This window comes from Eulemur rufifrons, chromosome 2, assembly GCF_041146395.1.
Source record: "Eulemur rufifrons isolate Redbay chromosome 2, OSU_ERuf_1, whole genome shotgun sequence".
Classification (NCBI taxonomy): Eukaryota; Metazoa; Chordata; class Mammalia; order Primates; family Lemuridae; genus Eulemur; species Eulemur rufifrons.
Genome location: NC_090984.1, coordinates 83,018,219 through 83,041,508, shown reverse-complemented (window position 1 = coordinate 83,041,508; position 23,290 = coordinate 83,018,219). Strand labels below are relative to the sequence as shown.

General features: G+C 39.7%; 1 non-coding gene across 1 annotated transcript; it reads right to left on the bottom strand.

The window, feature by feature from the left end:
• Positions 1 to 530: 530 nt before the first annotated feature.
• Positions 531 to 637, bottom strand: LOC138381015 (U6 spliceosomal RNA). The gene has a single exon (XR_011232970.1). It is a non-coding gene; the product is annotated as a U6 spliceosomal RNA (small nuclear RNA).
• Positions 638 to 23,290: the final 22,653 nt, after the last annotated feature.

The following is a 23,290-nucleotide window of genomic DNA, read 5'->3' as shown; positions in this document are numbered from 1 at the left end:
CAGTGTTCTGAGTCCTGGTTCTGACAGCCCCACAGAGGTGTCTCTTCTCTGTTTTGAAACACTGCTCTCCCTGCCTGGCCACTGTCACAGCCACACACGTGGCCACCACCAAGAGGCCAGCTGGGCTGTTCCTTCCAAGTGCTGAGAATACGTCTACATTGTTCTCTACCTGAGCAAAAGACGGAAACCCATTTATTCAACAAATTGTCATTAGCATCTATTACATTCCAAGCACTTTTACATTCTAGGCAGACCAAGGGTATAATGGTGCACAAGGCAAAGTTCCTCTTCTCATGGAACTTACATTTCTAGTGGGGGAGAGAGAGACAATCAACAAGCACACAAGTCTGTCAAAACAAAATCCTAAAGAAGCAGAATTTCCATGAGGGCCTCAGTCTCTTTTTGTGTAATGTCATCAGTTAAAAGCAGAGGAAGACAAACACGTATGAGGATAATTACAGATACCAAAGGAACATGGGAAACTATTTTTTTCTTTCTATGGCTCTTTTATTTATTTATTTATTTATTTTTAAAATATGGAACACTTCATGAGTTTGCATGTCATCCTTGCACAGGGGCCATGCTAATCTTTTCTGTATCTTTCCAATTTTAGGGTATATGCTGCCAAAGCAAGCACATATTTGTTTGTTTTTAATTTTTATGGATCCATAATAGTTGTAGTGGAACATACTTTTTTAATTATTATTTTTTTTTAGAGTTAGAGTCTAGCTATGTCACCTAGGCTAGAGTACAGTGGCATCATAGCTCACTGTAACCTTGAACTCCCGGGCTCAAGCAAGCCTCCCATCTCAGCCTACCGAGTAGCTGGGACTACAGGCATGTACCACCATGCCTGGATAATTTTTTATTTTATTTTTTTGTGGAGACAGGGGTCTTGTTATGTTGCCCAGACTGGTTACAAACTCTTGGCCTCAAGTGATCCTTTGGCCTTGGCCTCCCAAAATGCTAGGATTACAAATGTGAACCATTTCACCTGGCCTCCTATTTTGCATTGAATTTTTAGTTAGCCTAGGCCTAATCAAGAGAATAAGCCTCAAGGATTGGTTTGATCAGTTTTAATTAAGCAAATTACTTTTATCCCCTTTATCAATTGATTATCAGGTACAATAAAATGCATTAAATATTATCAGACTTCATCTTAACTGGCCAATAAATAGTTTTGAGCAATTTTATTATTTAGTACTATTTTAGCCACCAAATTTATACCAGACTCCTGATCAACTCAAGTTTGAGTTTTTTATTTTTAATATTGGGGTCATTGTCAGAGATAAATTGTGTATTATACATTATAGTTCAGGAATCGTTGTGTAAACCAATGAAATCCACTATATTAACCACTCTGGATGAGTTACCATGTCAAGCTCTCAATAAAATATGAGCAATGGAAGAATGGCTTTGAATACTTGGAAAAACTAGATTACCATGTCTAAAGAACAGATGATATTTTAATATGTTCAGGACATGAAGGCTGTGTCATTATTCAAGAAGAGTAGACTTAGTGATATCTAATGAGGTATTGTTTAATGGCAATAGATACCGAGAACAGTCTTATCTTAATTGGTCTGATTTTTGAGGACAAAATCCCTAGGAGAGTTAAAAAAAAAAAAAAATCATGCAATGATTCCTGCAGAGCTTTACAGGAAAATAATTGGACCACAGTTTACATAATTAGTCTCACATTCCCTTATTTTCTGATGCCCTTAGATTCTTTTGAGGCTCTGAGAAATGTCAGTAATAGCAGCTAATTGGTCGAGGCTAATGATCCTATTAAAGCATATAGATATGTCAAAAGTTAAAATATATATGTTAGTGAGTTTTGAGGCTATATATCAAATTTAATATTTAGCAAGATTGGTGGTCACTGCAATTCTTTGAGAAAGACAAATTTAGCTTAGAGTATTTTATAGGAAAATAAGCAGTTAAGAAAAGAGTGACCAGACATGTTAGCTCATGACTGTGATCCTAAACTTTGGGAGGCTGAGGTTAGGAGGATCGCTTGAGGTCAGGAGTTCAAGACCAGCCTGGGCAACACAGCGAGACCCTGTCCCCACAAAAAATTTAAAAAGTAGCCAGATGTGGTAGCATGCGCCTATAGTCCCAGCTACCCAGGAGGCTGAGGCAAGAGGATTGCTTGAGCCAGGAGTTTGAGGTTGCAGTGAGCTATGATCAGATCAGACCACTGCACTCCAGCCTGGGCAACAGAGCAAGACCTTGTCTCAAAAAAAAAAAAAAAAAAAAAAAAAAGAACAAAAGCAAGAAAGCAAAAAGAATTGATACAAAAGGAAAGAAGTAAAGAAGAAAGAGACAAACAGTAAAACTTAAGTCAAATTATAATTCATTTAACCCAATCATAGGTGTTGATTCAAAGGTATTGAAAGGAAACTTTCTACACCTAAAGTAAGTCATCTTTTCCATCTAAAGAGGATTGGAAAGGAAGCTGAGGATTTCCAGAGGTTCTCTGCTTCTGGAGCGTTTTTAGTGAACCTGGGGGTCAGAAGAACAGTGGTGCAGATTGTAGGATCCAGATTGAAGACCCTAAGTATGTTTACTGGGAAGCATGTATGTCTTGGAATTTAAAGAACAGTACTTGTGGTTAAGAGTACCTGAAATGGCCTTTTTTCAGCATAGTTTGAAGGCTAACTTTCATTGGAATCTGTTTGAATTTATTTGGTCTCCTAAGTCTGTATCACATGGTGGATCCAGCAATGTACCTTTTGAAACCGCAGCTTGCATTTGTTGTATTTATGAGTGCATATCCACCTGATCATATCTGACAGGACCAGAATGTTCCAAATGGAATCTATCAGAGGAAGAGTCAAGGTGGGTCTCTCAGGGCTTTATGTAACAATTTTATACAGTGAGAGAATTTATAGAGATTTTAATAGATCCCATTAAAATGGAAAACTGGGACAGTTTTGATTATAAGATGCCATTAGCTCATTTTATATTCTTAGAGCTTCAGGAATAATATGTTGGTAATATATCTTAAAACACGTCTGTAAATTTTTTTTTTTTTTGAGTCAGAATCTTACCCTGTTGCCTGGGCTAGAGTGCAGTGACGTCATCATAGCTCACTGCAGCCTCAACCTCCTGGGCTCAAGCAATCTTCCTGCCTGAGCCTCCTGAATAGCTGGGACTACAGGCATCCATTGATTATTCTTAAGATGTGAGAAATCGCCAAATAATATCATATTAGGGTTTTCATCAGAGTAGAATATCAGTCAAAGCAGAACAGGGCATGCTTAGAGCAGTGCTTGGACATCATGAGAATCATCTGTATTAGGAACAGGAGGTAAGGTTCCTGGGTTTAGATCAGAGCAGCATTTAATTAGTGTGTAGGAAGCAGACAATACAAGAGTTTTATAAGTAACAATCAACCGGCCTAGATGTGTTGATCAAAAATAAATTGGGCTGCCTACTGCAGATAAACAAGGTGGGTGAGCCCAAGATGAGGATCAAGAGGAACAGTAAGATAGGCAGTGGGTTTATGATAAGTTCCTAGTTTTTAATAAGTACCCTTAAAATTAACATTGTCTTTTATGCACAAATTGTGAGAAGGTTTTAGCAATAGTTGGAAATGTCCAAATGGAGGGTTAGGTTAGTCTTCGCTTAAGAAAGAAAAAGCCTGATTTGGACTAGATCCCGAAAGCAGGCATTGACATATTTATTTCAGTCGTTTGTGTAGTTGAGAGAGCTCTTTAAAATATGAAGGTCATGAAACATATCTTATTGTTTTAGCATCTCTCTTTTCATAAGGTGAGGAGCTAAATCTTTGTGGTTACCTGGGGACCACCTGGAAAGCCTCCAAGATAGTTTGATGTAAAAGAATCTTAACATTTAAAAAAATTGGGGGCTTAAATTTAGGAAAGACCAAAAAAAAAAAAAAAATAAAGAAGTTTATATGCATTGAGTGGTGCTTTAGGAATAATGATGCACATCTGTATGATGATTTGGAATGGAGAAGGTCTGCAGCCAAGGAAATTAGTTAGGAAAATATTGCAATGGTCTAGGCAAGACTTGATGAGGGCCTGGGCAAGAATCTGGCATTGAGAATGGAAAGGAAGGGACAGATTTGCAGCAGCTGTTGAAGTAAGGACTGGCAGGACTTAGTGACCACCTGAGAGAGAAGGCAAAGGAGAAGCCAAAGATGACTTCTAGCTTATGACCCCAGGTCACTGCAAGAAGGCGGGGAATCCCAGACAGAAATAGGGATCTTGTTGTTAGAGCCGATGTAGAAAAATCAAGCAGAGAAGGCAGGTACAACCTTGTAAAGGAAGAAATAGAGGGAAAGATACAAATGTTTCTACTCGTTCATTCATTCATTTAATATGCCACCTCATTCTGCAATGCATCTGAAACCATTTATAAAATTACACAGAATACAAATAGATGAGTAAATTGGTAGATTAAAAAAATAAGCATAGGAAATATTAAATCCAGATGTGACATTATTAATAGCACATGGGTTTGCATACTGTAGATACCATATTGCATGTTACTAGAGTTATGGTGTAAATTTGGCGTAGACTTCTTAATGACCTGTGCAGACACAAAAGCACTACTGGTAGAGGATTGCCAGCATCCACAAAAATGAATCTGCTGTTCAGGAGAAGCACAGCTTTTCGTGATACTGAAACGTGCGTGTTTTCCAGTGCTCACAGAGAGAGGACACAATGATGTAACAGATGATGCACTCCCTTGTCTAACCCCAGCAGGGATTTGTGATGGAGAAAATTTATTACGAGATGAATGTCACCAGCTTTCCCCCGCCTCCGACTCCTTGAGAGTATTTTGGCTTTGCTTACTCAGTTTCTTCTCTTCCTCCACCATTTGAAGACAATTCTGCCTTTGCAGACTTTTTTCCCTGGATTTTGTTGATGACTAATTGAGAAGAAAGGGAGAGGAATGAGAAGCCAAGATACGTGTGAACTGGGGCAGGGAGAGGGCCCTTTAAGGTGTTTAGGAGGCCAGGTTGGCTTGGGAAAGCCATGAGGCGTAAAAAAAAAAAAAAAGTACAAGAATAAAAATGACTTTAAGAAACAGTTATAAGGCCCGGCGCAGTGGCTCACGCCTATAATCCTAGCACTCTGGGAGGCCGAGGCAAGAGGATCACTGGAGGTCAGGGGTTTGAGACCAGCCTGAGCAAGAGCAAGACCCTGTCTCTACTAAAAAATAGAAAGAAATGATCTGGACAGCTAAAAGTACATAGAAAAAATTAGCTGGGCATGGTGGCGCATGCCTGTAGTCCCAGCTACTCGGGAGGCTGAGGCAGGAGGATTGCTTAAGCCCAGGAGTTTGAGGTTGCTGTGAGCTGGGCTGACGCCACGGCACTCTAGCCTGGGCAACAGAGTGAGACTCTGTCTCAAAAACAAAACAAAACAAAACAAAAAAAGTTATAATAGTAGTTATATACCTTTCATAGTGTTTGAAAAATACTAGTCAGGGATGTCTTTATTTTGAAATCTTAGCTGGTTGCTGGAGTTTTTTCCTTGAATGCAGGCACCACTCTGAGACTGGAGGATGCAGGTCATAGTTTTATGGATGTATGAAAGGGCTGCTGTGTGCTAGACTTAAATCATCGCTGCAGGTATGATCAGAGAGCACAGCTTCACGCTGACTGTTAGGCCAAGACCACAGTTGGTCTTGAAACTTTGGAATAGGGGCCAATCAAACTTAAGACTTGATCCACTTGCAGCTGCAAATTAAGGGATAATGTACTGGTGCATGGTCACTAAATAGAGATTGTTTCATTAGAGGCAAAACAAAACAAAACAAAACAAGATAAGAACTCATATAAAATGCTCAACTTGAAATTTATTTCCATATTAATATACATGAATGCTCACTTTCTTAAGAAAACTCCAAGTATAGGTATATATCCAGATCCACACTCTACATGGTTGGGATTGTCCAGTGGCACATTTAATTATAAGACATTTTTAAAATTTGAGGACATTTCTTTGTGGCGGCTGCAAAATATGAGTGCTCCTACCTCTCCTTTCTCTGCTTTCACCTCTCCCCCAAAGACTCTGGTTTTGGCCGTCCTCCTCTCTTGTTTTCTGAGCAGGATCCTGTGGTTCGCAGACTAGTTTTTCTGAGGTTTCATGATGAAGAATTGATAGGAAAGGGGGTGGTGTGGTGTGATGGTTAATCTTATGTGTCAACTTGACTGGGCTAAGGGATGCCCAGATAGCTGGTAATACATCATTTCTGGGTGTGTCTGTGAGGGTGTTTCTGGAAAAGATTAGCATTTGCATCAGTAAACTGAGTAAAGCAGATGCTCTCATCAATGTGAGCAGGCATCATCCAACCCACTGAGGGCCTGACTAGAACCAAAAGGCAGAGGAAGGGTGAATTTGCTCTCTCTGTTTAGGCTGGGACATCAGTCTCCTCCTGCCTTTGGGCATCAGTGCTCCTGTTTCTCAGGCCTTCAGATTGGGACTCGATTACATTACTGACTTTCCCAGTTCTGCAGTTTATAGACAGCCGGTGTGATACCTCTCAGTCTCCATAATCATGTGAGCCAATTCCCATAATAAATCTCACATATATTTATATGCAATTGGTTCTGTTTTTCTGGAGAACTCTGACTAATATAGGTGGAAAAAGACAATGGGTAGGCAGATTAGGACAAGTCTGGAATTTTTCCAAAGATTTGGGAGTTGAGAGACTCTGTAGGAACTGTGGGGTCTTGTTGAACACAAGTGGCATTATTTTCTGGTAGTTTTATTTATTGATTTTCACAACTTTATTAAGGTATAATTGACATATAATAAACCACACATATTTAAACAATTTGATAAGTTTTGATATAGGTGGACATTTATGAAAATACCACCACAATCAAGATGATGAACTTACAGATGAGATTTTAAGAAATATTGCTGTGAAGTGAGTATCACATTCACTGTGTTTAAGAAACACAAGAGTCTGAATTATTTTGAAAATTACTTTTTGGTTGCTGCGCTATATTTCTTTGACTAGGATTCGACTCAGATTTTGGCCCATTGCTTCAGTAGAGTTACCTTATAGTACAAAATTTAGATGGCTGTTTCTTTAACATTCTTCAGTTGAAAATATAACCTCAAAATGTAATTTTATGGTTGATGGATAGCTTGGGAGGGAGAAGGAGGCGTTTCATTACAGTCATGGTTTCTAGACAGTTTGCTTGAGCCAAGGGCCAAGTTGCTAATCTCCGGTAGAATGATGGATTATATGCCCTTTTGGCACATTTCATTCTTGCAGCTGAGCTCTGCAAAAGTCTTGGACTACAGAGAGTTGAAAGCTGCAGTATTTAGCAAAAACTTGGAGTGGGATATCCTGGGTTGCTAATTAAAGCCACATCCAAATGTTCTGCAATTGATAGAGCCAAGGGTAGGATTACGATCCTCTTACTGGAATTAAGGGACCTGACCGGGATTGTCGTCTGAATAAGTGTCTACTTCATCTCTTCATGGAAGAATCAAAATCGTCCTCAGGAAACATTTCTGGGTCTAGTCTAACTTACAGATATATGAGCAATCAAGACTCCAGGACTCCAAAGTTCTGTGGCACAGAATAGATCATTTTAGATTGGAAAATTTTAAAGAAGATAATATTAATTTCCCACCAAAGTCATAGAAAACTCTAAATAAAATTCTCATAAAACTTCTAATTTTAAGCAGTGTGCCTTTCTGGTGATCTTGTCAATATAAATTAATTGTAAGCTGTATCCCTTTGTAAAGCACTTAATTTGACCTGCTATCTCAAGTTGCTTTCAACTGCAAGTAACAGAGACCCTAACTCAACTAGTCCAAACAGTGAAGGATTTATTAACCCTAATAGCAAATGCACAGCTTGGGCATCTCCAGGTTTGGTTAGTTTTGTGGCTAAAAGACATCCTCAAGAATCCAGTATCTGTCCAGCTTTCTGCCATACCTCCTCAGGATGTCAGCATCATCTTCAGGCTGGCTCTCCTCCCAGTCACAGGATGGCTGCAGAAACGCTAAGCATCCCATTCTCACTCACCAACATCCAGTGACAATAAGGTCATTCCTCATTCTTGTTTACCTTTTGTCAGGTATAATCTTTCCCAAAAGTCCCTCAGCTGGCTCTCCTTCATATCTCACTGGCCAGGTGGTGTCATGTGTCCGTGCCCAAACGAATTACTAGCAAGATGACTGAGCGCGCCGTAACAGATTTAGACTGATTAGGACCTAATACTGGGCTGCTGCAGGGCAGGTGGCTATGGAAACAAAATCAGGATTCTGCTAACAAAGATGATTGGGGGAGTAACCACATCTGCCATGCAGAATTATAGATATAATCTGATTGGCTACTGAAAATGTATGCCAAAGATGATGATTTTCATTTAGATTCATTCTTAATCCATTCTTTCTGGTGAAGATTTATTGGGACTAATAATCTATAAAGACCACTCCTGGTACATCGCAGTAAAAGCATATCCTTTGCCTAGGGACTATGTGTTTCAATTCTTTTTTTTTTTTTTTTTTTTTTTGAGACAGAGTCTCACTTTGTTGCCCAGGCTAGAGTGAGTGCCGTGGCATCAGCCTAGCTCACAGCAACCTCAAACTCCTGGGCTCAAGCGATTCTCCTGTCTCAGCCTCCCGAGTAGTTGGGACTACAGGCATGCACCACCATGCCCGGCTAATTTTTTCTATATATATTTTTAGCTGTCCATATAATTTCTTTCTATTTTTTAGTAGAGATGGGGTCTCGATCTTGCTCAGGCTGGTCTCGAACTCCTGAGCTCAAACGATCCGCCCACCTCGGCCTCCCAGAGTGCTAGGATTACAGGTGTGAGCCACCGCGCCCGGCCACTCAATTCTTAATAGTAGGCATTTAGTGAGTAAAATTCAAGTTCACTGAAATAAAAAAATTAAAAAATTCAAGTTCAAAAGAAGAAGGCTTACAACATCTGTATTTTGCAGTATTTCAAGTGGTTATCTGATCAGTTAAAAGATCAGTCCTATCAACCCTGATCCTCGAGGATACTAAGATGTGAGTTTTATATGAATTTGATTAGCTGGTTGGGGTGGTCAGTATTAAGCTCATCCAATGGAGCCCTTTCTGACTCATAACTATAGAATTATAGGCTGAAGAAAGCTCAGTAACAGCTTCAAACAACTTTTGTCATTCTTGTCTTCATAAGGAAACAGAGAGTGGAGGGAGGTGGATGGTAGGTGTATTTTTTTTTTTTTTTTTTTGAGACAGAGTCTCACTCTGTTGCCCAGGCTAGAGTGCCGTGGCGTCAGCCTAGCTCACAGCAACCTCAAACTCCTGGGCTCAAGTGATCCTCCTGCCTCAGTCTCCCGAGTAGCTGGGACTACAGGCATGCGCCACCATGCCCGGCTAATTTTTTTTCCACATATATGTTTTTAGTTGTTTGGCTAATTTCTTTCTATTTTTAGTAGAGATGGGGTCTCGCTCTTGCTCAGGCTGGTCTCGAATTCCTGAGCTCAAACAATCTGCCTGCCTCGACCTCCCAGAGTGCTAGGATTACAGGCGTGAGCCACCGTGCCCTGCCAGGTGTATTGTTAATAGACATCTTCATCAGACCTCACCTGGTCTTATTCAAGTCCCACTGTGGGGACCAGGGCCTCACCCTCTCTGCATGATGAACCCCTCTTGTCTCCAGCCCAATGGCTTCCTGATTGATGCTGAGGCATGGACAGACCCCTACTCAGTCCTCAAATATGTACAGCTGGAAGTGCAGAAGGCAATAATGTCCCACAGGGCAGACTTTCAGCCTGTGGAGGATGGAAACTGATAGATAAATTCTTCACTTTTTGTCCCTACCCTAGACACAGTTTATATCATGGCTTTTTTTTTTTTTTTTTTTGAGACAGGGTCTCACTCTATTGCCCAGGCTAGAGTGTAGTGGCATCATCATAGCTCACTGCAGCCTCAAACTCCTGGGCTCAAATGATCCTCCTGCCTCAGCCTCCCGAGTAGCTGGGACTACAAATGCACACTAGCATGCCCAGCTAATTTTTCTATTTTTTGTAGAGATGGGGTCTTGCTATGTTGCTCAGGCTGATTTTGAACTCCTGGCCTTGAGAGATCCTCCCACCTTGGCTCCCCAAACTGCTGGGATTACAGGTGTGAAATATCATGGCTTTTTAAAAGGATGGTCCCACAAGATCAAGGCATCAGTTGAATGCAATGGCAGAAAACTCTTGAGAGTATCCATACGTTGAGTCTCCTTCCTTCCTTCCTTCCTTCCTCTTCTTGCCCCTCACTCCTGCTTCCTGAGATTATATCCCTTCCAGAGCAGTGAGGTATAATGCAGCTTCGGTCTCTGCTTTCTCTGCTAAGGCAGTAGAGTTGCTCCACCTAAAATCTCTAAAATCTACTGGCTCCTTGTCTAAAATAGAAGTTTAAGAAGTTGAGGTTCATAATTTATAAAGGAGGAAACTGACACAGAGTTTATAGTAGACATGTAATAGATATTTTTAACAAATAGATGTAATTTGGGGGGATGAGAAGAATTCCTTATTTAAAATAGGATAGGCTAAACCTGGTACTCCTAGGAGGGAGGTGTAGATGTGGGAGGTGAGGGGTGTGATTTATTCATCATTTTAGGACTAGCACCTCCTTCATGCTAAATGTACAGTAGATGCTCAAAATATACTTGCTGAGCGAAAAGAGAGAAGAATGACGGACATTTTGAAGTGGGGAAGATGATGTATGGGTAGAGAGCTTAAAGGTGGGACAAGAGGAAGATGACATTACTCTAAAATCTGCCTGGCTGGCTCTGCGATCTTGAATAAATGACATTCTGTCTCTGCCTTGAAACACTCATTAAGTTGTGAAGATCAGTGATCTTGATTCCTTCTCTGTAGGAGGAGATCCATTTAATGGCTCTACTAGTTCTTAATATCGTGTGATTCAGGAGTTCTCCAGGCTTTTCAGAGAAGCGGGGAGGCAAAGGGGACTGGGTGAGTGGGAAAAGCCAGTAAGTTTCCGTGGTGAGTGTTGGGGTGAGCGCAGGAAGGATGATCGACGGGGTTCTGAGCAGCAATGAGTGCCAAGCTAAGGTGGCATGAACCCAGCCAGGCCCAGCAGCCTGAGATTACAAGTGGGAAAAGTCCAAGGCTGGGGAGACCCAGGTAAGGCAGATTAGACCTGTGACCTGTGGAGCCAGGCCCACAGGGGTCCAGCCTCTGCGTGGGGAGAAGTGAATCCAGATGAGGTTGGTGCTGATGGGAAGCAGAAGTGGATGGGTGTCCCTGTAAGGGAATTTGGTTCAAGGTTAGCCTGAAGGAGTAGAACTCACAAAGTCAACTCAGAGAAAGAGACTTGAAATTTAAGATCTTAGAAGTGAAAAGTTCTAGTCACTGTGTGGACTAGGAAAAGTTGCTCTTGGAAGGAAGTAAAAAAAAAAAATCTAACTCTAGACACACAGTTAATTAACAAGCTGTGCAACCTCAGAAGAAGGATTTCACCTCTTTGAGTCATATCAGTAGAACAAAGCGTAATTCTAAGATCCTGTCTGGGGCAGTGGTGCGGCTCATGTGTAGATGTGCCAGGGAAATTCTGTGTAAGAATAAAGAGGCAGCTGCCCACAGTGCAGCTTGTATTTTGCCCTGCTCTGGTGAGGGTGCAGTGAGCGCGTTATGCTGGAAGTCCCTCCAGCAAAAGGAGGAGGCAGATGGTGGAGATAAAGAGGAAGTGGGAGAACTTCCCCAACGCTGGAGGACCTTCCAGGGGCCATTCCTTCCACATCCTTCTTTCACCAGCTAATGGGGTGTGGCTTCCGGGCTCCGCCACGTCTGCTCTCTCCTTTTCCTGCCACACCTTGTGCATGTCCTGGCAGCAGAGCAAGGAGTGAATGGACAGCCCTTCCCCCAGCTGCGAGGGGCCAAGGGCAGCAACAGGAGGCTGACTAGATACTCTCTTAGTGATAGGGAGCTAAAGGGGAACTTGGGTGTGGACAAGGAGTCCAGCCCGGTGGTTGTCTGGGCTATTCCTGTCCTACAGCAAGAGTGACGTGAGGCCTAAGCCCTCCATTCACATGCTTCTGAACTGCAGATTTCTTCTACTGAACTACAGTATTTTTTCTCTGTGTTCTGTGCCCTTGGGTATTTTGAAGTCTGTAATATCGCAAGTTTTAACTATTTTTTTTTTTTAAACAAAAAGGATGAAGGCCTTAAGATATTCTTGGGAGGAAGATTCTCTTCTTGGCATTGTATCAGATTCTTTCCTATGGGGGAGGACTGCTGTGGAGGCAGGGTGGGGTAGGTTCAAAAAGTTTCTAACATGTTCTGGCTTTGGGCCCAACATTGTTGAAAAATGCTCAGAGGAGACTCAGAGCACTTGAGTTTTTTGCTTTAAAACTGTCTTTGTTTAGATGTTCATATTTGTTTAAATATTTTCTGAAACAGAAACAATAAAGGAACTTGAATAGAAATTTTTTCCCCCACAAAACAAATTCTTTCCCAATGTAGGCCAACAAGTTCACTCTAAAATCATATTCATGTCTTTGTTAAGTATACTCAAAGGAAGTGAAATATATAGGACCCACCTGATACTTAAAATACTCCAGACTTTCTAACAACAATAATAGTAACTATTGTCATCTACTATTTGATGTGACTATTTGCTAGGTCCTGGTTTAAGTGTTTCACATGCCTTACATTACTGGATCTTTCCAACAGTCCTTCAAACTAAATATAGTACTATTATCCCCATTTTCCAGGTGAGGGACCCTCAGGGGCTGAAGGAGCGCCTCCAGGGGATACTAGTAAGTGTCAGGGCTTGGATGCAAACCTAGATTTGTTTGGCTTCAAACCTGATCTGTATCAGTGGTGTTCTGGTGAATATTTAACCACCAGCTCTCTGGTAGGGAGGGGGAGGCCTGCTTTATCATGTTTGCTGGTTTCGCATGGTATAAATATTCTCACCATGATTGATTTCAAGCTACCAACTTGACCTTCCAACACAGAGTTGGGAAGAAATGCACAAAATCCACTCTTGCTGGTACCAGCTGCTCCCAGCACACTACTCCTTACCTTATGTGTTATATAGTCATCAAATACATTTTGGGGCTTGGAGGAAATTTGTGTCACCCGTAGTTTGGTGGTAAATTCATAGTCATTCTACTCTTTGTATTGCCATAACTTGTTCCTACAGGGTGCCTTTTCAGAACACTGCTGTGGAGAACTAATCCAGTCAGGCACTGCCCTAAGAGCTTCCTGGGAAATTTCTCACTTGATTTTCCCTACAGCCATTTTGAGGAGACTGCCATTGTTTTCCTTATTTCACAAAATGAAACACAGGTTCAGAGAGTTTCAGTGATTTGGTGAAGTGCACACAGCACACAAATGAGGGAGTGGTACGGCTAGACTAAGGCTGGACCTAAGTGTATGAACCATGTAGATGATGAGCTTTTGGGGGGAAACAGAGAAATAAATAGGGACTGGAGAGAAGTAATGTTAGTCAAGTAAGACTAGACAGAGATGAAGTATTATCTACATAATGCCAAAAAATATATATCAGTGACCTCATACCTACATTAAAAACCATTCAGCTTTATTTATTAAAACAAATCAAGTTCACACATAATCTGAATAAAGCATTTCAAAATCCACTGTATGCACACTGGTGAAAATACAGATCACAAACACTCAAGAAACATTCTTGTTCTTCTGATACTATGATCTATTGGGAGAGATGTTTTTTCCAGTTTTCAAAACTGGGACCAATTATTTAGTGAAATTGGATTTACAGTAAATTTACGTCCTTTCAGAGAGGCGTTATCTGCACTTTCTTTAATATCTATAAAGATTTCTTTATTGCTACCAGATCAACTAATACTCAGTTTCTAACAATTGTTTCTATTACATCAGAATTTTAAGGGACTAGCTATATAGTTCTCCTTAATGCACAACTGGTAAAACAATACATTTCTAAAATTCAGAGACTGTAGAAGAATGATACCCTGAACAACTACTTCATGCATGACTTAGAACACTAAGTCAATCACAAAACCATCTCCATTTAGTTTTTTTTAATACAGCCTACATTTCAGTGCCCTTAATCTTCATGGAAAAGTTGATATGAATGATGCCTACCTAATACAGAAAAGTCTCTCATATCTCTGAAGGAGCAACAATTGACCACCTGCTTTCACGTAAACACCTAGGAATAAATGCATAGCATCAAGTGACTTGAGAGTTGAATTACATCAATATCTGTGCTTCAGAAAATCTCAAATACTGTTAATACAAAAAAGTGTACATTGACTATATGTGTACGTATTGGATCATCAATCTCTTTCCTCCTTGGAAAGATGCAAATAAATTATCTGGTTGCTTTGATTTTGAATGATTCTCTGTAACACTCTCATTTAGAGTAACAACTTAACGTGCTACAGTGACCTGTATCTGGGTGATAGAAAACATCAGAATGATTAGCTGTGGTTTTAATTTTTAAAATCTGAATATTTTGGGTAAAATTACTGTCGTACAGTGGAAATAACATGGAAGGATCAAAGGGTCTGGACTTGAGTCTGTCCTCAACTGCTGGAGAGTTACATGGTCTGGGATGTGTCACCAGACCCCTCCTGGCTTTGGCTATCTCGTCCCTAAAATGGTTCAACAAGTGTCAACTGTTCGACATAAAGTGGCATTTATGATCCAGATGTTTGTATCATATTAGGTTTGGGGGTTGAACAGACATAGCTGAACAAAAGGAACTTCTTTGGTCACAGCCATTGAGCTTTTAGGAAAAATGTTGAGTTGAGAATTAGCTCAATTCACTGTGTAATTTGGAGGTTGATGATTTTTTTTAAATGATACTTAATTTTTTTTAAAATCTTCAAGGGCTTTAAAAACGGGTTCAAAATAATTGTTTACGTGGAACTGAGAAGTTGTAAACTGACAGATATCTGGAATATCTGGAACTAATCTTTTCTAGATGAGCGTGGTCTAGTTGTTTTGTTTCTTAGACTTTTTCATTCTTGCTGGTTTTAAGGTGAAGAAAGACAACCACCTGAATCCAGATGGACTAAAGTATTACCCCAGGTCCCTTCTTGGGGCACCCTAAATTCGCTTTGCATGGAAATGGTAGGTGCATCCAGCCACAGGCTTAATAAAGTTTTCTGATACATTGATGCATGCAAATCACAAGTGCTATTGGGTTAAGACTTGATATTTAAAGAATTAAATCCTCTACATTCCCCTTTGACCAGCAGGAATGTTGCGAAAGAAAAGTATGGTTCTGTTTCTCCAACGATGTGATAAAGTCTGAGACTTACAAAAGACCTTAAGTAGTACAACTTGTGTAAGAATTCTTTGGGTGCAGTTACTATAAACAAAGGGTCCTTGGCCCGAAGAGAGAACTAAGCAGCTGCAAAAGATTTGCTTAGAAAATCAAAAGATTAAATACTCTTAAGAGACAAGAGTGGAAGAGGAAATACCCACTAAGGTCTCTAATATTTCCTTTTTTTTTCTTACCTCTGTATAGCCTTCTAGGATTAAATATGCCTATCTATGGCTAAAAAGGCCAAGACCAAAAGAATCTTCTACTTAAGAATGAACAGGTTGTTAGTATTTTTCCTTTATCTCTCTAAATGTAAGCAAGCATAGGGGCCTAAGGTTAAGTCACTAGAAATAACCAAATAAATAAAAAAGAGGACACTGATAGTACTTTAACCCCCATGAGAATATTATGAGTTAATAGGTGTGATTGATGCAGAAAGGAATTGCCTTTAAGTAAAATAATTGAAAGTTCATACCAGAATCAGTTTGTTTAATGTGGAAAACACCGGGGAGCAATAACACAATATAATAAATTCCCTGCTAGTCTTGCTGTTCCTTCTGAGACAGCAGCTACCCATGTTCCAAGTCTCTTAAGATATTAACATGAAATTAACTGGAACTTGTTTCATATTTCAACATAATTTAACGGGTCACATCTTTCTAAAATTGTCCTTATTGCTGCAACATAATTTTCAGTTCAAAGCTGGGCAATGTGCAATGTATAATTTCATCCTGAAGTTTGTACAGCTTCAAAAATTTACTAGAATATATTAGAAATACAATTGCTATTATGTTCAAACATATAGATGTCAAAACGTGACTTTTTCGACATCAAAAACCTAATTTATATTCTACTAGAAAATATAATAAATAAATAAAGCATACATCTGAATACCACACAGTCATCAGAAAAAATGGGGGTAGATCTATATAATATACTGATGTGGAAGACCATACAAGATTATTGTTAAGCGATAAAAGGACTTTCTCAAGTGCTATGTATAAAATGCCATTATTTTTACAAAAAACTTATATAAGTAATATATATTAGCATATACATGGAGAGAAAGGGGAGGAATATACATTGAGTTGTTAACGGTAGCTATATCTAGAAATGAAAATTATTATAGAAAATCTCTGTATTCTATATAACATATTTCTATAATATTTTAATTTTTAATGACAAACGTGTATCATGTTTGAAATAAAATAAAAACTTTAGAAATGTGGATACATAGACATCAAATAATTATATGAAAAGAAGCTCAATACCTTAAATAATTAGAGAAACACAAATTAAAACTATAATGAGGTACCACTACACACTTATCATAATGGCTAAAGTAAAAAATAGCGATAACACCAAATGCTGGAGAGCATGTGGAGAAACTAGAACATTTACACATTGCTCATGTGAATGTAAAATGGTACAGCCCATCTGGATTAAAAAGTTCGCTAGTTTCTTATAAAGTTAAGCATACATTTAGCATATGACCCGGGAATTCCACTCCTAGAAAAAGAGAAAGAAAAAATTATCTTCACACAAAAATCTGTACATAAATGTTTGTAGCTGATTTATTCATAAGCACCAATATCTGGAAAACAGCTCAATGCCCTTCAACTGGTGAATGAATAAACAAACTGTGGTACACCCATAAAACAGAATACTACTTAGCAATAAAAAGGGACATACTGTTGATTTATGCAACAACATGGGTCAATCTCAAATGCATTATGCTAAGCGAAAGAAACCAGGATCAAAAGGCTAGATTCCATTTATATGACATTATGGAAAAGACTCCACTTACAGGTGCCTTTATAGGGTTGGAGAACCAGTAGACGTGGTAGCCAGGGATTAGAGGTGGAGTGAGGAAAGTGGAGCATTAGGGAATGTTTTAGGGTGATGGAACCATTCTGTACCTGGATTGTGGTGGTGGTTACACATCTCTTAGCATTTGTCAAAACTCGTAGAACTGTACACCAAAAAAAGTAAATTTTACTGGCGATAAATTTTTCAATAACTTTTAAAAAAGAAACACGCTATTAAAAAATATCTAATTAATGTTTTATTTTTTTAAAAATCTCTCAATAAGTCTTGATTCAACCTGTAAATTTTCTGGGTAGAGTTAAGAGGAATTGCTTTTGGATTGACGAAGGTGGTTGACAAGTATAAATTAACTGTGATATTCTTGCTACTTGAGGGAAGATTGGGAGTTCAGAACCATAGCTTGGAAACTCCCCACATTACTGCAAACTGTTAAGTGGAGGTCAGCACTCAGTTATTCACGAATGCGCTACGCAGATTGCAGGTGATGTCCAGGGGGCTTTAACACCAGGCAGCGCCCCCTTCACACGCGAGGCAAAGGGTTACCTTTCCTTACACCTCAGTTAGTCAGATACAAAAGATTGTTTGATCACGTATGTCTTAAATTCCTCAATCTCTGTCTTCCTTCTGTCAAAACTATGAACGAAAAAGGCACTTGAGGGCCACAGGCAGGTTCTCTCTCCTCTGCCAGCTTTGTAGATTGTCACTGTGTGTATCTGCTGAGGCTCCAAAATGTAAACTGTAGCATTTATGAGTGGCATGAGATATCTCTTCAGCAATTAGCATAGTGTTTGGCAAAATAATTGCACTGTTCCCAGTTAGATTTTTCCTTTAAGTTTGTCATATGGAGGGGCAATTAAAATAAAACAAAACAAAAACAAGAGGAAAAGAAGGAGGAGGAGGAGAAAAAAGCCAAAAATAACACAACAGAATCTGCTGAGCCCGAGGCTGTAAGGCTAAGCTTTCCTCGTCCCAGCTCAGCCTAAAAAAGAGGCCGACCCTATTCAAGCAGCTTATTAATGATTCAGGCCTGACAAATTTGGGTTTGTAAATAGAGGCTGAACCAGACTGTTCTGTGTAAATAAGTCTTTAAAATGGCACCGTAAGTAATGGCCGTGGTGCACCAGATGTTCTTAACGGGTGACCACTTCACATAACAGCACCCCTGAGGGTCTAAGCTAGTGCAGGGGCCCTCCTCCAAGTGCCTGTCTATTGTTTTATTTTTATTCCCTTTCTTGTAATAAACAACCTTCTCCCTCCTGCCAGAAAAGAAGGAAGAGCATGAAGCCAGCTTTCTGCGTATTCCATCCTACCTGTTATTCTGTTTACTGTGGCAGCCAGATGCTTCAAGTAGGGGCTAAAGAAGCTCTTTACAATCCCAACTAGCTAGTTAATGCTCTGATATCTAGGTCAAGTGGACAAAGGGCTCTTAAGCCCTTCCTATGTACTCTGTGTTTGAAGAAGTAGTAGCCAGAAAGCTCAGAAAGAGCGCGTCACTGGTTCTCTGCGCTGATCTGAGAGAGGATTCTGTTCTGTCTCCGTTTATCTCTGGCTTGATGTGGGACAGGAGGGCTGGAACTTTGGCTCACTGACCACTAGACTGGGAAATTGAACATCTTCTCTGTTACTGTTTGTGCTGTGACACTTGAATGAGTGACTGAATCATTCCGAGTCAGTTTTGTCACACCACAATGAGGGGGTTAGATTACAGGATTTCTCAGACCCCCTTCAGTCTTAAAAGGTGACAAGTCTATGAAATAAGGAAGAAAATGTGTGAAATCCAAGTAGATCAAATCCATAATGGAGCTCAAGGGTACATAATGCTTAGGATTTTTCCTGAATCATTAATTGATATATGTCCCTGTTTATCAGTACACTGTACGTTCTTGTACAGAATAAAAGTTAAAGAAATGGCAATGGGAGACAAATGACACTTTTTTTTTTTTTTTGACAGGGTCTCACTCTGTTGTACCAGCTAGAGTGCAGTGGCATCATCATAGCTCACTGTAACCTGGAATTCCTGGATTTAAGCAATCCTCCCTCCTCTCCCTCTCAAAGTTAGGATTACAGGCATGAGCTGCCACGCCTGACCAAATGACACAATTAAAGGACAATTTAGAAAGGCAGAGATGTTCATAAGGTTCTAGGGAACATGGCATCATGATGTTAAGTACTCAGGGTTTTGAGTCAGCCTACTCAGGGTCAGATCTCAGCCGCACCACTTAGTAGCTGTGTTAGCTAATTTTTTTCTCTGAGCCTCACTTCATAGATATAAAAGGTGATAAAAAATATCATTCTCTTTAAAGAGTTGCTAGGAGGATTAAATGAAATAATGCATGCCTGGATCGTGAAACATTTGATAAAAGATATATATTATTATTATTTCTACTACTTACAGTGCATGATTACTCCAGGGCTACTTACAGCAATGGTGAGTGCTAGAGAAAAGAGACAGCCGTGGTGGAGGGTCTAATGCACCAAACTTCACATCCAAAGTCCAGGGTTTTGGTTCAGGATAACACAGATAATGTGTCTGCAGACAAACAAACAAAATTCCACAGTGCAGATTACATCAGGTACTGCCCCTTCCTAGCTAGGTGACTTTGGGTGTGTCACCCACCCTCTCCATGAGGATACCAATGCTCATCTCTCAAGGATGTTGGTATGACTTACAAGAGATGACGCATGTGAATCACACATTGTAAACCACAAACTCCTTTGTAAATGTAAGGATTGTTCTAATCTAGTAAGATTATGAACCAAAACCTACAACAGAGTCTTTCTAAAATGAGACAGCTGTTTCTCTGATAGGCTGAAATTCTTTCTTTCTTCCTTTCTTTCTCTCTCTTTCTTTTTTCTCTCTTTCTTCCTTCCTTCCTTTCTTTCTTTCTCTCTTTCTTTCTCTTTCTTTCTTTCTGACTCGAGGTTATTTTTTTTTCTTTTTTCCTACGTGGTGTTATCTTCACGGACATCTATTACTGACAAATAAAACACCCTCTCTGTGGTGCTTCACTGATTCCACCTGCTTTCATGTCCATGCCCGTCTTTCATTCCCACGACCTGAAAGGGGCATTGGCTCTTTGTCCCCACTCTCACCCTTTCCAGTTCTTCCTTCATAGCTGCCATGGTTGGGCCTCTGCTTCCTCTTCCATTTCCATGTAGTTATTATTAGAAGCAGATGTACGAACAATTCAAACACTCATCTTGAATGCTAGGTCAAGGGATGCCTTTGAGCTAAGAATGGGGCATATTAAGGTATTTTAGGATGTTTAATCAGCAGCAGCTGAACTCCAATAGACTGGAGCATGTGGACTGAAGCAGGGATAGATTAGAATAAGAAGGACCAGTGAGCATTATATCATGACAAGATATAACCTGTCATGTGATATAACTGTCACGGAAAAGGTGGCGAGACTTGTGCCTATATGATGACAGTGAGAATGAGAAGGGGACAAGACACTTTGTAGGAAGTGTATCTACGAACTTCATTCTTTTTACTTTTTTAATTTTTATTTATTTTTTTAGAGATGGGATCTTGATATGTTGCCCAGGCTGGCCTCAAACTCCTGGCCTCAAGTGATCCTCCTGTCTCAGCCTCCCAAGTAGCTGAGATTATAGGCATGAGTCACCACATCATTCTTTCAATAAATATTTATTGCACATTTACCGTATGTCAGGTATTGCGGTAGAGGCTGGGAATGCATCAGGGGCTAAAATAGATGACATTTTGATTTCCGTGGATTTATGATCTGTGGCACTTGTCAAGTGACTGGGTATCAGTGAGAGGGAGAGTGGGAAGTCAGATGGTCATTTCCAGCTTGAGTGTCAGAGGAAATAGTGGTGCCATGGACAGCAATGGAACGGGAGGACAACTGGGTTGGTGTGAAGGGAGACTTGTTCAGTGTTCAGCCCAACAAATTTGAAGAATTGATATCCAACTCAAATGCTTTTCTAAAATGAAATGAACTCTGGATTAAACTCTTGGGTTTTCTGGCTGGCGCCAAGTGATCCACATGGAGTTTCTCAAAGTGTAATTAAGAGGCACCCAGTTTGACTGGCTACCCACTTAGTCCTGGTCCCAAATTTTAGGAGACATTTTACTTATAAACCTTATATGAGAAAATTCATTAAAATAGTAGACAATGTCTTTGAATGTAGTTTTACAGAAAGATACAGAAAAGTATATCAAGTTGATTTTTCTCATAAAGACCTTCTGTAAAAAGTCAAAAGCATAAATTCAGTCTTAGTCAAGTTTTTTTTTTTTTTTTTTGCAGGTGGTAAAATACAATCCAAGTACATTATTTTATGATGATCTAAGTTAATACAAGGATGGAATATAGAGAAATGATATGTCCCTTAGGCTGCATATCAAATATCAGGTGTGTCCTGGAAACTATTGCCAAGGGTTGGATTGTGGTTAATTCCTGACCAAATTCTCTGCCTGCTGCCTGACATGGCAATATTTAGTGTGGTTCATCAAAGGAAGCTCTGTAAGCCACAGATGTATGTTAACAGAGTTGACATATAATTGGGAACATTTGGGAGCCTTGCTTTTTTCTTCTACTCTCCTATAAAAATTGGCCACGGAGATGGTAAAATCATATTTCCACGCCCCCCCCCCCAACAAAAGTATTGAATCTGTGCAAACTCTTGAAGAATTTCCTTAAATCTTACTGCTTTGCACCATAAACTATAAAAGAGACTCTTTTATCTTGAAAAAATATTGAAAATAGATTCAACCAATCAGTACTTTGACCAAAGAAAAATGTATGTATAAGATGTCTATACAACAGTGGGACTCAATCTTAGTTCTGATTCCTCAGTCTGACCCAAGGAATTCTGATTTAATTGGTTTGGGATGTGGTTTGGGCTTTGAGAGTTTAAAAAGTTCCCCAGGTGATTCTGATGTGCAGCTATTATTGAGAACCACAGCTGTTCCTGAGGTCTGCTCCGGCTCCTCGGTAATCAAACCCTCACAGAGGAAGGGACCCCTTTCCCATCTGACTTTGTCAGTGGGGAATGCACGCTGTGGAACTCACGGGCTATCTATCAGGCTGTGTGTCCATGGTAAAAAAGAAAAAAGAAGAGCAGCTTTGGAATGTAGCCCCCTGCACATTATTTAAGATGTGAGACCTTGTTCTTCCCCATGCTAATTTTGGCAGTGGTATTACAGTATCAAGAAACATGAATAGTGTCTGATGTGGACATTCTACTGCTTGGGGATATATCTCTCTCAATGGAATCAAAGATGGAGGAGATTTTGTAGCCTTCACATTTCTCTTTTCTTCATTCTTTATTGTGATTTCTGATGTTCATGCTTGGAGGATTTCTGATTCATTTCAGAATTCACAGTCATTCTGGATGGTTATGAACCAGGTTCCTGTTACCAGATTAATGAAGCATAACTATGTTTGTGTGTGATGTGGCCCCTTGGGGCAGTTCAGCTACTGCTAGCTGTTGTAGCCTGAGCAAGTCACTTAAATTCTCAGAATCTCTTTTTACCTCTCTTGTATGTTGTCATAAGGATTGCAAATAGTGTATTACAGTGTCTGCTACATAACAAATAATAAATTATAGTTATTATTATCTTCAAATCTAGATTGCAAACTCATTAAGGGTATGGAGTCATGTTTCCTCTACAAAATTTAGATATTTATAATTTTCTGAGCATTTATAAAATGGTATTCGATAAAGATAATACAATTCCAACTTTATAAATGACAGGGAATATTAGAATTCTTTCATCAGGTTGGCAGAATTAGAGGTACAGTCTATGACCATGTTCCTGAGCAAAGCAACCGGGCTACCAGAGCACCAGCTCTATAGTCTTGGGTGGTAAAAAGTTTGGGTCCTAGAGTCAGACCTTCTGGGATGAAATTCTGCTTTCAACCCTTGCTGGCTGGGTTCTTGATCAAGTTACTTAATCCCTCTCAGCTCATTTTCTTTATCTGCAAACAGGCATGTTCATTGGGTGAATGAAATAATGCATATATTGCATGTATGGTCCTTAGCCAGAGTTCTGTACATCAGGGGTCCCCAACCTATGGTGAATTGTGTAATTATTTCATTATATATTACAATGTAATAATAATAGAAATAAAGTGCACAATAAATGTAATGCATTTGAATCATCCCAAAACGATACCCCTCTCCCTGGTCCGTGGAAAAATTGTCTTCCATG